The sequence below is a fragment of the Penaeus vannamei genome, chromosome 17 (genome assembly GCF_042767895.1).
Source record: "Penaeus vannamei isolate JL-2024 chromosome 17, ASM4276789v1, whole genome shotgun sequence".
Classification (NCBI taxonomy): Eukaryota; Metazoa; Arthropoda; class Malacostraca; order Decapoda; family Penaeidae; genus Penaeus; species Penaeus vannamei.
In genome coordinates this window covers 19,158,953-19,159,860 of record NC_091565.1, presented here as the reverse complement: position 1 = coordinate 19,159,860, position 908 = coordinate 19,158,953, and positions in this window count along the sequence as shown.

Here is a 908-nt window from a genome sequence, read left to right as displayed (position 1 = left end):
AGAGAAAGGAAGAATATAAAAAGAAGAGGAAGAGAAATAGAGAGAGATAGAAGAAGGATAGAGGACAGAGATGAAAGAAAGAGAGGAGAAAGAGAAGAAAGGAAGAGAAGGAGATGGATAAGATAGAACGATAAAGAAGGGAGATAGGTGAATTGTGAGATAAAGAAAAGAGGATATAGAAGAAATGAAGAGAAGGGAAAAAGATACAGAAGGAAGAAATGCAAAGGAAGAAAGTGAAAAAAGAAAAGGAATAAAGAAAAAAATAACAAAAGAAAGAGTGAAAAGAAAGAAGAAAAAATACAGAAGGAAAAAAGCAGGATTTAGGAAAAAAGGAAAAGAGAAAAAAAGAAAAAATAATACAGACCGAAAGAAAAAGAAAAGAAGACAAAGAGAAAGAAACAACAAATAAGAAAAAAACAATGAAAAAAGGAAAGCTTAAACAAAAAAGAAAACAGAAACAAAACAAAAAGACGAAGAATAGAAATGTATTGGTATGCCGCATGTGAGTTGCCATTACGGGATAATGGACGTGTTATGTGTCATGTATTTGTGTTTTTATGCTGATAAAATGTCTCCGAGCTGGATACATACTAATGGCGTCCTTGTTTACATATAGCACCATCTGTGTCCTTGAGTGTGTGTGCGTGTGTGTGTGTGTGTGTGTGTTCATGGAGGAGAGTTTGTTGGGTGTGTCTTTGTGTGAGTGTGTGTCTTCACTTATATATAAGTGTTTGTGTGTGTATGTGTTCGCGTGTAAGTGTGTGTATGTATGTGTGTTTGTGTCTGTTTGTTTGTATGTGTGTGTGTGCGTGTATGTTTGTGTGTGTGTTAGTGTATACCCGTACACGCAAATATTCCAGAGACATACAGACAAAGAAAGAAAAAAATAAAATAAAGAACATAGACAG